This window comes from Rhea americana, unplaced genomic scaffold, assembly GCF_003343005.1.
Source record: "Rhea americana isolate MKP2758 unplaced genomic scaffold, rheAme1 scaffold_106, whole genome shotgun sequence".
In the NCBI taxonomy this organism is placed as follows: domain Eukaryota; kingdom Metazoa; phylum Chordata; class Aves; order Rheiformes; family Rheidae; genus Rhea; species Rhea americana.
The window spans coordinates 309027-322466 of record NW_028185106.1 but is presented as its reverse complement, the minus strand read 5'-3'; the positions used below and the strand labels follow the sequence as shown (position 1 = coordinate 322466).

The 13440-nt window shown below is 38.5% G+C and overlaps 1 protein-coding gene across 1 annotated transcript in view; it reads right to left on the bottom strand.

The window, feature by feature from the left end:
• Window positions 1-2421, bottom strand: part of NDST4 (N-deacetylase and N-sulfotransferase 4) — a 101967-nt gene extending 99546 nt beyond the window's left edge. The window contains exon 1 of the mRNA XM_085309064.1: window positions 2403-2421. The gene's annotated coding sequence lies outside the window, so the exon portion shown is untranslated. The remainder of the gene's footprint in view (window positions 1-2402) is intronic.
• Between the last annotated feature and the right edge of the window lie 11019 nt (window positions 2422-13440).

The following is a 13440-nucleotide window of genomic DNA, read 5'->3' as shown; positions in this document are numbered from 1 at the left end:
GTGCTATAAGGTTATACATTGATCATGTCATTTGTCTTCTAAACGGAAATGGTAGTCATGACTTGTTAGTAACTCATCAGCATTTACTTTGATAGGTATTGCTATGGTTATTTTCGTTAGAGAGAATCTCATTAGATCTGAGAGAATCCCTGTACTGCAAAGCTTTTTTTTTTTTTTTTTAGCCCACAAACCAAAACACTTTACTAATTAGCATAATCTGTCTTTCACTCATACTGAGTTTTGTCAAAAAATAAAATGAGACTTTCTTTCTGGTGCTATAAGGTTATACATTGATCATGTCATTTGTCTTCTAAACGGAAATGGTAGTCATGACTNTGGTTATTTTCGTTAGAGAGAATCTCATTAGATCTGAGAGAATCCCTGTACTGCAAAGCTTTTTTTTTTTTTTTTTTTTAAGCCCACAAACCAAAACACTTTACTAATTAGCATAATCTGTCTTTCACTCATACTGAGTTTTAGTCGAACTTTAGAGAAGCTCGTGGTTCCCTGATGCTGCCAAACCAACGTTTGATCAGTGCCATTACGAAAACCAGCATGGCCCAGGATAGCGGACATTGCAACCTCCAGGCATCCTTAAAGTTTTAATAGGAGTCTCAGAACTTCATAGTGCAARTTAACAGTGCATTTGGACAGAAATACAAGTCAATATATATGCAGTTGGTCAGTAACTCAAGTGTCCCTATCTGTGCTTAAATTTAGTGCTCTGAATTTGGCTTACTCCAATGAAATAAAAGATGCAGAGGAGCACCTCTATGCCTTACAGAAAATACTGGTGTCAACATGACATCAAGCATACTGCTGCTTTTGCTTTCTGAGGCTTTCAGACATTAGTCATTCATTATGAATCAAAAAATGACCATGATCATAAAAAAAAAAAAGAGAGAGAGAAGACACAAAACTAATACAAACTTCTGCATGGAGCAATGACATTAGGAGCATCTAATCTAATTGAGAGGATCTTATTTGAATTGATAAGATTCAGAAGAAAACTGAAAGCCAAGAATTTCTTTAGTTAAATGCAACTTGGYGAAGTCTAGTGGTGTTTTTTTTCCCCCTCCTTCCTTCCCTTCAGAGTAGCATTTAAGAAAGCAAGTCACAGTGCAGCTAGGCTGATGGTAAAATGTGGAAGTATACAGACATGATAGGGCAAGCTAGGAAAGCACCTGGCAACATTACTAACTACTAGAACTTTGTAAACAAGGAAATTCTGATATTTTTCCGTAAGTTKAATATCTCATTGTAGGAGGACCATTACTATAAAGTCCTGAAGAAACTAGGTGAAAACTATTTGCTTATTTCTATCTTACACGCTGAATGTTATCTAGAGCAAAGAGATAGAAAGGGCAAAACAACAAGCTACACTAGGTAGATCAAATTCTGATGCATTTATTCACAAGGAATGAGTCTCTTTTCAATGTTGTCAAGAGCTGCATAAGTTAATAAAAATGCTATCAATGCTATCATGGYAAATTCCTTGGGGAACAGAGAATTAAAAAAATACGTGGCTTTTGTGAGCCTGTGTGGTTACAGTAGTGTAGTGCTTGTACGAAGAGACTTATTCACCCCTAAACAGGTTCTCCTTTGAACGTCTGTTCCTAGCAGGAATGAGTTGGTGGGCCAGCTGTATGACAGAAATGCTAGGCTCTCTGTCTCTAGTAATCTGAAGAAAAATGCAGGTTCCTTTAGTTTAACTACTTAAAACAACCACTGCTTCCAAAATGCAAATAATCATGCTGTTTTAAATATTGCTGACAGATGCTGTTTGGATACCAAACCACTGGAAAAGAACAGATTTGCAGATCTCAGTTCCCTCACAGCATAGTTATTTCTACTTTAAGTAATGCATGTTTTATCCATGGGAAGCTTTCATGTCATTTTAACGTGCTTGTTTTGCTTAACTTTGACTACTAGATAGTAGCAAATAAAAGCTAAGTACATGGAATATATCAAAGAACAACTGCAATCTTACCCTCTTTCCCTCGTATAACTTCTAGCTTGTAACTTCTGTGTTCTTTCACATATTTAGTCAGACAGCTCTTTCCCCTCAGAGGACATGCATCCATTTACATTTAGGGCACTTAAGCATGGCAAAGATGATCTCAAACTTCCAAATGATGCTTTCAATTCCAGACTTAAGGCAGCTCCCTGAAGCATTTGCTATATATATATGTGTGTGTGTGTACATACATGTATATATATATAGTGTGTGTGTGTGTATAAATCATTAAGTTCTAGGCATATATTTTACAGAGTGTGCATTATGCCTGTTCAAGATTTTTTTTGCATCTGAGTACGTGCACTGTCTGGAAGAGTAGTATGAACATGCACCCAGAAGTACAGGCTCACGTAGCAATATGTGCAGAAGCCGAACAAAAGCTTACCTAGCGAAGAATTTCTTTTCCTAGCGTGCAGGCAAGAGGCAGCTGCTATTCAAATCTCTTCGCATGGCTCCCGGCAAACTACCGGAGTTCTCAATCCGTGTCGGCTGTCTGAGCAGCACCCTGGGAAGGCTCCTCTTGCGCCAGCCCCCGGGAGCTGAACTCTACCAGCGCAGTCACGTTTTATCTGTACCCCCACTGTCCTTTCCAAAGCAAGCAGGCGGCTGGAACGGTTCAAACCTCTGTTCAGCTCGCTGAAATGCAGCTTCCTCCTCGGACGTGAGCGTTACACCAGGGCGCAGAGAGGCTACGGGAACTACTCAGCCTCCCGCGCCGCAGCCGCTCCCGCTGCCGCTGCGGTGCCGCCGCCGCCTGCGGAGCTGCAGCCGGGCGAGCGGGGCGGCTTTGCGGCTGTGAGTGGCAGGAGCAGCCCCTTCCTCCAGCCGCTCAGCCCCGAGACCGCGGAGGAGCCGGGGCCGCCCGGCGGGGGGCTGCGCCCGGCGCCCCGCGCGGCTGCCGAGCCGCTCTGCCGGGCTGGCACCTCCCTGCCCTGCGACCGCCCGCGCCGAGGCCGCCCCCGGCTTCCCCTTTTGCACCTGGAGCTGCGACTTAAAGCTTGGGTAAAAGGAAAAGTTGAAAGAGAGTGTGGGTTTTTTTTTTTTTTTTTTTTTTTTTTTTTTTTTGGAAGGCAAGTACCCTAATCCCCCTGCTCTCCTCCATCCTGTTGAAGGAAGATCAAGAAAACCACAGTACTGTAAAACTTTCAGTTCATGCTCTTGTTAGCTCGCTGATAGGATCACCTAGGGCRGCAAAAGGTTGCATTTAATGCAACAGAGTAGCATGACCAAAATCATGCAGAGGTCGCCTAACAAGTTGATTACAAGTGATCTCCCCAGTATCACCATGGGGCGACTATCAGCAAACATACTGTGCTCAGAGGAGCAAGCTATTTTTCTACTGTCTGTGACAAAACTCCCACCTATTCATAGCATAAATTCTTATTAAAATCYTTTCTCATCCAGCTAGAGATGGAACCTACATCCATAGCCAAGGAACATGATTGTTATGCAACTTTCTAAGGTTAAATTTATTACAGAGAAAGACTAAACACTTAATATATTAAAAATTAGATTTTATACCRATCTAATTTTCAGTTTTTGCCAGCTTGACACCTTTCACTCCAAAACTGTTCTTCATATAATACAGCAGAATTGAAATTCAGCCAATTCTGTGCAAAAAATGTGAGGGAAAATAGTTTTGTTCAAGGAGACTGGAACAGACCCATTCTGAGATGATGAATGATGCTGTAATCTCAGATTTGAATCATAGGAGGGTCAGCTCAACCTTTCATGTTTCCAAAATGCAGTAAATGAATGGTATTCCATGCAGTTTACAACATACATCCTTCAGCTGAGACCTTCTACAAGAAGAACTTTTTGCTCTGTGTGAATATCAAAGTTTCGAAGACGGTAGGTATTYCTAACTGGGGACTAATTTATTCCTTCTGGCTAAATCAAACTAAGGGATAATTAAAATTCAATGTACATCTCACTCATTCCCTGTAACTTTTAATTACAAAGCATTCAGTGGGGTCTTTTAAAAATGCGTAACATCTATGGCTGACTCTGGAGTCAGGTTGTTTCCCAAAGCTTCCTGAGAAGCTTAGATGTTGAATTCCCACAGGAATTTAGTGGCAGGCAAGTGCCTCCTTGCATCCTATGYGAATGCACAAATGTGAGTGGGCTGTAAATTAAAATCACCAAATCAAGTTGAAGAATCCCTTCTTCAGAGTGAGAGGAAGAATTCTTATGCAATTGGTCTAAATCTTCTTCTTTTTTTAAAAAAAAAGAAAAGAAAAGCAAGCTTTCTATTACTAATCTGGCTGCCACTGTTGCATGAAGAGATAAAGTCCAGTCCTTCTCATCCCCTGTCTTCACATATTTGACTCCTAGCTACACTTAGAAAAAGTGCTTGGAAAATCACTGTGAGTGGCAGGGTCTGACTGCACGGTGTGAACGTGCAGTGGGCCGGCTCTGTGCCACCCCCAGMTGTGGGGGGAGCAGCAGTCTGCCCCTGTGGAGCTGTGGCACATCCRTGGAGCCTGCAAGTGCAGATGTTGCCAGGCTGGGCCAGCAGCCAAGTGCTTACACATACCTTGGAAAGCGTATTGTAATTTAGCTGCTAAAGTCTTTCTTTGAACTTTACTCCTTGACTTAACAGCACATCACACTAGAAGAAGCCAATRTGGAGAAGCGTCATTGTTGATTTGCGCTGTCTCTGTTTGCTTTGTTAGCATTTCATTTTAAGCGAAATATTGAGCAATTTGTAACAGTTTCCTCATAGAATTTGCCCATATTAGAAATGTACAGAAATAAATTGGCAGAATTGCTCCTACTGACTTTATGCAAGAGAAAGAGCACACTGGCCATTGAGAAAAGGGCGGAGCACCATATGAATTGTCACTTCTGACTCCTTTGTGCAGCAGTGAGCGTTAAACTGTTTTTGCTTGGATAGAAATGCACTCAAGTACTGTTACCCAGAATGTCTTCCAATCATGATATTATTTTCATGCTCTGCTTAAGGGAAAATATACAGACAAGGAAATAAGTGGATAGCAAGAAACTGCAATGAAGTATRGATGGGAAGAAAAAGTAAAGCGAGGAAAATTCTAATAATGAAATACCATATTAATGAGATACCGTCCCTATATTGAAATCCTTACCACAGGATTTGTGTTCCTCTGTATCTTAGCTGCAGGACAAACCTTGCATGAGCTGGTGAAAATTCTGCCTTAGTTAAAACTTGTGTGATTTTTCTGTGTATAGGTAAGCAATCACAGCTGTCTAGACCTCCGTTTTCAGTTGTTCAAAAATCATAGATAAAACATAGGATTACTTTGCTCAAATATGTTCTAGTTTTTAGGAGCATGCTTTTGGGGTTTTATATTTATTTAGTTTTTTGGGTTTGTTTTGTTTCCTTGACTCTTTAAGGGAAGTAAACATTGCTTTCTTCTGTCAAAATTTTCTTGGCGCTTATGTACTTTTCAAGACACACTTATTTTATTTATTTTTTTTTACTTTTCTAGGCATAGTACTTTCGTGTTTTTATTCAGCTTAGAGCAATGTAAGTTAAGACTTTGACCAAGATTTTCTTTTTCTTTTTTTTTTAAAGGGATTTGCATTGAGGACAACTGCTGAATATTCAGTATCCTTCTATTTAGATAACTATGAATATCAAACTCTGGATTTAGGTATCTSTCATAAGTCTTATACCATCACTATAATATCTGAGCACCTATTTTTAATATATTCATCTTTGTACATTAGGAGATAGAAGCACATTATGAGATAGAAAAAAATGCARTTCCTTCAGTTTTGCACTTAGAAATGTGATAGAGAGTGAACAAATGCTTTCAGAAATACAACAGATGTCTATGTCCCTGGTCCACCCTTTTTGACTATTCAAGAACTTTCAGCCAGACATTTGGCCTGTTGTTCTGTTGCTGCTATGAAGAGCTTTTGTTTCCTCAGACCATCCCCAATTTCCTTGTCTGCTATTACATGGCTCTGATGATATTTTAATAGTCACTCTCTACTTTTCCTTTAAAAAACTACCTTGCAGTTTGAAGGTCTTCCCTTCAAAATTAAGTTGGCTACAATGCATATAAATGTGTCTTTCAGCTAAAGACATCCTTACAGCCTTTATTGAAAGGAAGATGGCTTTTGACACTGGAGTTCATAATGAGTTTAAAAGAACAAAAATTGACTATTGCTCAAAGGACTGGCTTTTCCTTGATCTGTGAAGACTTTTTATGAACTTAAATATAATTAAACAACAGGGTATCTTTTATTAAACACACAGAGCAGTTCCTCAGATGGTGTAAATTGTCAAAACACCACTGACTTCAGAAGAATTATGACAAYTTACGAGTTACAGATTAGTCTCTAATTCTCCGGAAGTTCCTCAAGATATGCAGAACTTTGTATTTAATTACGCTCACATCACAAGTTCAGGAAACATAAAGGCGAAGTAGAATACGCTTGTTTTTAGAATAGCCAAATATGTATTTCACTAAGAAAAGTCTGTTTCTTTGCTGCCTTAATAAGCTGTTAATTTTTTAAAATCTGAATACTCTGGCTCTGACCCAAAATCTTTTAGAGATTTTATATACTCAGAAACGTAGAGATTAAATATAGATACAYTTGAAGTTGAGCTTCATGCATCACAACACACCCAAGGCATTCATGTCTTCTGGAAGTGCCTGCCTTGTCATGGGTTAGTCTTATTTCCCTGATGACATACAGAGAGTATGCTGCTAGGAGTCCACTTAAGCACRAAGCACTGGTTTGAAACAACATCAACAACAAAAATGTTACAAAGTCCTACAAAAAATAAAAATGCAAAAACATGAACTAGATTTTTCCACTACTGAATTTTTCTAGCACATAGCTGCTTTTACCCTCCTGTTTATGTTTGGACAAATTTCTCATGCATATATCAGCACATAGAAGTTCAGGAATGACCTCTGTCTTAACTGGTTATTCCTTTGTAAAATACTTTTGATTCTGTAGTGTAGCGTACAGCATACCCTAGGCTTTGGATGTGTTAGTTTCTGAGAGTGTGTTGATATAAACTAATGAAATATCTGTTAAACCAACATACATTTGTTAACATCTAACATTAGAACTGCTCCACATCTCTCTAACTGCATTTCTACTTTATATCTTAAGTTCTTACTCAACTGAAGGAAAAAAAAAAAAAAAACAAACCTCTAGTCTTTTGAGACCTGTCACCAGCATACTCTCAAAGCAAGAACAGAGGTTGTATTACTAAATCCAAAATCTGTTGTACGTCACCCCTTTCTGAGCTGCCAGATCACTTTGACATTGAAAAAAGAAWTTATATTGTGCCAAAGAGAAAAATGTATGCCCTTACAGCCTTTTTGGTGCTCTCCCGGTATCTTCTTTACACAAGTCCTCCTTGGGTTCAGATCTGGCCTGCCGTCGGGTGAAAACGCCCGCAGAGGTACAAGGGGGAAGGACTGGCACCTGGAGAGCCAAGAGCTCTTTCCTAGGTCTCGCATTCAAGAAAGGGCAGAGAGGCTGAAGTCTGGTTCTGCTCAGCACCACCTGGTTTGTATTTGCATCTGCAACACCGTAACAATATACTGGAATTGCTTCATGTCTGGGTTGTTTTCATGAAAACTGATCATAACCTGGCTGCTGATGAGCAAGTGAATCTGTATTTGTAAATCCTTACAAAGACTAAACTAAAACCAAGGCCAATACATGCAGCGACAGCCTCACTCAGAAGAGCTCACTTTCTGTAGTTACATTTGCTACAGTTTGCCAAGCTGTGAAGGAGGTTTGCTAATCCAGAAGCTCTGATAGCATTTCCCTCTTTCCCTTCTGTGGAACTATAAAGAATCATTTACTGTATTTCTGTCTCCTATGGGAATCACAAGCGTTACCTTTCATCAGACTGTAGACCAGGGATCATCATACAGCTTCCCTCTTCCCAGTACTGCAGCTGAGCAACTGTAACCCAGTAGGAGCWGAAGTGCTGTCATCCTCTCATGCATCAACTCTGCTGCTGTTCTYTGGCATCTGCTAACAAGGCAAGATCAGGGCAATAAAGTGACTTATTTTAGCGAATAACATTTTGTACAGCATTACTTTACAATAGCTTGAGGAACTGCCTAAAAGAAGATTGTGAAGTATTCCTTTTTCCAGCATGGAGTTCAGCAAATGTGTTTACTAACTGATGATGATTTACAGAAGGAGGAGCCTTCTGGTTCTCATGGTGGTAGCCCCGACTCAGCAGGTGTCTGTATACCACAGGCAACCCAACTGAATTTGCAGAGCTTTTGCTCATAAAATGGAAATAATCCACCTTGACTTGCAGAATATATGCTGAAATGAGGAACAGGCAAAAACTACACCTCAAGTGATGGAAGAAGTGAACCAGAGCAAATAAGCAATGCTGCTGCTGCACAGGGACTGCTCCCTGCTCGTCCTCTCTTCTTCTACTGCCCTTTAGCCTTGCCACTGAGCACCTCCCTGCCCGAACTTCSTTGGGACTATTTTTAAAAAGAATGAGATGAAGGGAGGGAAGCAGCGTGTGCTTCAAGAAAAGGTCTGTAATTCAGTTGGAGAGTAATGTATATCCTTTTCTCCTCCCCATCCCTTCTCTTTCATTTTAAGGAGCAATTATATAACAAATCACAGCATTAATTTGGGAGAGAAAGAGGTAATTCATTTGTGTTACTCCATCACAACACTTGGGACTGTGAGAACAATTATCTCAGTATAATGTCAATGTTCAGTTGTCATGTTTGTCATCTGCGTATCTGAGCTGTAATAGCTAAGTAAAGAAAGAAAGGAATAGGTCTGTATCCCTGTGGTATGTTGTTTTACTGATGGATAAATCGGGATGTCAATACTTCAGATAATAGTTAAAAGCTGGTATAAGAGAGCACGCAGTACAAACAGTCAAGATGCAGTGGGGCTGGTAATTTCCCTATAAGCACATGGCTTTTTATAAACAGGAATCTGTTGGCAAATCCATTATGGCATAGGACAACATCAGCCAGAAAATTAAGCAATAGCATGCAAATSCTACGAATTTTTTCCTTGATTGTTAAAAATTAAGTTTCTCGGGCTTGAATGCTTGGTTTAAGATTTTTTTGGAGGGGGAAGTTRTTTGAACTGTGAAATGGTTCATAAAGTAGCTTAATTAGGCAGACCATCGCTCCAATGGGAGTCCCCTTTAACATGTCTACAGAGGCTTTTTAAATACTCTAATCCACTTCTGAGTAAAAGGCGAAACTAGAAATGATCTTTTCAAAGAGAAACTACAAAGAAAGATTATCTTTCTCTTTTTCCTTTTCTGTCTTTGCGATCTAGATATCAAGCTTCCATTACATGCTAAGAATGACTTTTTTTAGGTTAGCTCTCACAAGCATAGCTTTTTATGTACCCTAATTTAAAACTAAAAAAAACCCTCAAAGTGAAAAATCCATTGCTAAATCATTTTCAAAATGGTATTCTACTGTTACTGTAATAAATGGATCCTATTGTAGCAAGTATCTTTTTTCATCTGTTAGCAAATTTCTTTTATCTTGGAAATCCCAATATCGTTTGTTTTCTGTCTCCTATAGGACAAGGCCTCGCATTTATGAGCCACTACTGCTAATGCTCCAAATAGCATGGGAAATCTTAATGTTGAGCTAAGCCTTTGTAAATCAGTTTTGGTTCTCTTTTGTGCCCTTCTCTGTAAATAACCAACCCTCTGAAGCAATGTACTTGGTACTCAGAGGGACCTGATCCTTCCTCTCATAAGTAAATTGGTTTATTGAGCGCATGAATATTTGGCCCTTGAAAGGTCTCTCAAAATGTGTTGTACAGTCTTCTATTTTAAGGTTGGTGAAAAAAAAAAGAAAAAGTAATTGTATTTGTTTTTAGTGTCATCCTTAGATGAGTAGCTTGGCTAACTTCAGTGGGATTACTTGTGTGAGTAAAATTCACACTGGGTCCCATGTGTTTGGCCCCAGACAAAACATCAATCACTAGCTACATATGGCAGGGCCAGTACGCCGAGAGGGCTTTCTCCATTTCTCTCATTGGCCACAACATGCTGCAGTGAACTGTGTCATTTTACAGRAGCCATCCCATACCAGGAGACCTGAGACACACCATACTATAACAGGAATATGGAGGTGTCTCCGATAAGGTCTAATTTTTAGACTGGTGCAAGTATGCTGCGTCTTAGCATTCAAACAATACACAAAGCTGCATTCAACAAGTAGGATGCTAACACGCTTCAAGAAATTTTAATCTGATAAAGGATATTAAGATCATGGTTTTATATTTATATTGTATCAACTTTCTTTAGAAATGTGAGCTCTATCAGAAATGTCTGTAACGAGAACAAAGTTAATAAGCTAAAGAAATGTTTTTAACGTATAACAATTGCAGAATCATTTTTCCTGAGGTAGGAATTATTTATAGACTTTCAGCACTGCTTTCTTAAAAAATCAAGAGAGCAGTACAAGAAATGTTTTTTTGAGAAGACACAGTAGAGTATGAAGAATGCACAATGATCATCATTCTTCAATCAATCATTTTTTAATTCAGATTCCTTTTAAAAATGTGTTATTCACAWGGGAAGAAAATTAAAATGATTTAATTAAAATTATCAGAGAAAAACACGGATGGAGTAATCAACAGTGAGAGCATTCCAGTCAATAAGCTCTTGATACTTGACTAACCATTATACTTCCTTTGTGGGTCTTATTCCTTCTGTTTCCATGCTCAGTGGTTTCCAGTTGAAAGTATCTGCGTAATATGTTCAGTGATGTTTTGGAGTTGCCTCTTGGCCCTCTGAAAACTTCTGGACACTTTTGAAATAACACTTACAATATTGTCTATTTATACCACTGATGAAAATCCTTGGTTGTGTGTATTTTAGTGTAAGTGTTTTTTTTTTTTTTAACATGGTATAAATGCATATAAACTTTGAGTAGTCACTCTGTGAACTGCAATTATCATATAAAAGCTAAAAGATAGTAATGGATATATTTATTACACTATGAAATGTAGGCTTGAAACAAACAGATTAAATGATGAGAGGGTAATAGGTTCATTTTCCTGATGGTGTACAGCTTTTATGTTAAAAAGAAAAACATTTTAAGAAACGAGACATTATACTAAAAAAATGTAGTATGGCAAAAAGCCAGCAACATAAAACCAAGTTACATCTTGTGCTCCCATAGAGGGCAATATTGTATAAAAGATTGGTTTAAGCAATGAATTAGGTATCTCACAATTCATCTGTGTTAATATACTTTAAGGAAAATTGCTGTTACGCTAAATTTGATGCTGCATTTCCCTTCAGTCAAGCTATGACTAATACACACAATAATGCACACAAAACCACCTAACAGAATCTCATTAAAGGTGAGGGAAATTAATTCTCTAGATTCTTTAACTGTAGATTATAAAGGATAAACTGTCACGTGTTGGCTTACAATTTTCTGTTCAGAGACTGAGTCACAGTAAGCACTCTCTTTTATTAAAGTTGGTTGAACAAACTCATAAGAAAATGTACACAGGGATGTGTTGTCAGTCCTGGGAATAGGATTTGTAAATAGATATATGTCTTGGATACAGTGAAATTATCTGAATTTCTAAACTGTATCTGGTATTTTTTCCTGTGAAATGCATGGTTGAGCTTATCATAATGTTTTAATTTATTCTTGTGCTTTTCTGGTTTTGATATGTTGTCAGCACAAGGCCCTGGACTTAAATCTTTCTCAGCCTTCTGGGATAGTTGAAACACTGAAAGATTCATGCTCYGTTAGAATAACCTCATATATTAACTTTCTCTTCTACCCTTATTTACCTGCTTCATGAGGACTACTGAAGAGAGTGTCACGATGAGTTATTAACGTTGTCTACACTAGACATACAACAAAAAGCAGGATATGGGGCTCTAAGTTCTTATATAGTTACTGGAGTAAGTAAGTGTAAGTAAGTAAGTATAGTTAGTAAGCTTCTGCCACAGAGGAGGGAGGGCCTGGCAGTTAAATGCCCACAATTAAAAGGTATTAAGTATTAAAAAACATTGTTTTAAGCAATGGCACTAAAATCCGTACAAAGAAGAATCCTTTACAAATGTCTTCAAATGGTTCAGTCAGTTCTGAGGTGGCTGTGATTAAGTCACAAAAGGCAGTACATTCCCAGATGTCCACTGAAACCAAAKTGGCCGATGCATCGATGAAGAACCTCTGACTTAAACAGTAATATTTATTGCTCTGAATAGCATACTGATTACCTTCAAAGCTTTATTAAAAAATGAAGTTTATTTAATGAGAAAAATATGCCTAAAACTTAAGGATCTATTCTTGCAATTAACTGCACTTAACTGGTTTTAGACCAAGAATGAGATGTCATCTTTGAAATGTGCATAGCTCACTCTTGGCTAGGTTTCATTGCTTCTATTAATACCACCATGTAGCTCCTTCTAAGAGTGATACTCTGCTGAGTCCAACATCTGAGGTGAGTAAGCCTCACCTCATGGTCTATTYAACATCCAGAAAGAAAATCCTTTCGGAGCTTTCTGGATTGCTTCCCCATCTGTGTGCTCTTGAGTTTCCTTCCAGTTGAGCTTGCAGTACACAGAGGGTGGTGGATCCTTGGCTCTCAACTCAACATGGATATATGATACTGCTGAGCTACATGATAGGATACACMCCCTGGGTCCCTGGCTTGGATTTTCCTCCAAAGAACCCTTCAAGAAGACATATGCTTCTCAGATGTAAACACAAGTATCAGAATTTATGACTACTGCAAATTGCTTAACTAAATGTGAAAAAAAATGTGGTTTCCTCCCGTTATCTAATTACTTAAATGCAGCAACAGTTACATGTTGTTTTACAACTATATTCCAATAGCGATACCAATGATACGCCTAACTGTAAACCTATACTCACACTGGAGTTCAGTCAGCGAGGCTTAAGTCAGGGGCACTACTTGTTTCAGTAACTGTGCAGCAATACAAGTGGTCCAGGGAGGCTTATGYCACTTTTTCTTGTTGCAGTCATCCCAGAGTTCTTCAGGGAGTAGGACAGAAGAGCAGCCAAGGGGAACGGGTACAGGTAAATAGCTCTAATGCTCACTGCATATGTTTCAGTGCTCCTGTAGAGATGTGAAAGCCTCTTTCTGTCTACCCAAGAACCACAGCAAAACAAAGGAAAACATAAATTTTAGATATATATAAACATATATCTATATCTATATATAGATATAGATATAAATAGATATATATCATATCTATTTATATGATATCTATATCTATATAAATATATATAAAACACATATTTCAGATATATGTGATATGAGCTAGTTGGATATAGAGCCTGATAACTTGTTGTAGCTAYGAAAACTGCTGTTTGAGCCTTTTGTCTGTAATGATCTGGTTGTGTCAACGAAGCACTACATCTGAAATCCTTTGCGAGAGTGTATGAAGAAAAGCAGGTCCA